The sequence below is a fragment of the Bison bison genome, unplaced genomic scaffold (genome assembly GCF_000754665.1).
Source record: "Bison bison bison isolate TAMUID 2011002044 unplaced genomic scaffold, Bison_UMD1.0 scf7180017864213, whole genome shotgun sequence".
In the NCBI taxonomy this organism is placed as follows: domain Eukaryota; kingdom Metazoa; phylum Chordata; class Mammalia; order Artiodactyla; family Bovidae; genus Bison; species Bison bison.
This window is the reverse complement of record NW_011494785.1, coordinates 717,693-718,000: the sequence shown is the minus strand read 5'-3', so window position 1 is coordinate 718,000 and position 308 is coordinate 717,693. Positions and strand designations below refer to the sequence as shown.

Genomic DNA, 308 nt, shown 5'->3' with positions numbered 1-308 from the left:
TGTGTCTATGTCTTTATTCTATGTGTGTGTGTCTGTGTGTGTGTCCGCGTGTCTCTCTGTGTGTATCTTTGTGTGTGTCTATGTCTTTATTCTGTGTGTGTGTGTCTGTGTGTGTGTCCGCGTGTCTTTGTGTGTGTCTATGTCTGTGTGTGTCCGTATGTCTCTCTCTGTGTCTCTGTGTCTATGTCTTTATTCTATGTGTGTGTGTCTGTGTGTCTATGTGTGTGTCTATGTCTTTATTCTATGTGTGTGTGTCTGTGTGTGTGTCCGCGTGTCTCTCTGTGTGTATCTTTGTGTGTGTCTATGTC

The 308-nt window shown here is 43.8% G+C and overlaps 1 protein-coding gene across 1 annotated transcript in view; it reads left to right on the top strand.

Moving 5' to 3' along the window:
* The window catches only part of PLEKHG6 (pleckstrin homology domain containing, family G (with RhoGef domain) member 6), a 15,560-nt gene that overhangs the window by 8,445 nt on the left and 6,807 nt on the right, over positions 1 to 308 (top strand). The window lies entirely within an intron of this gene.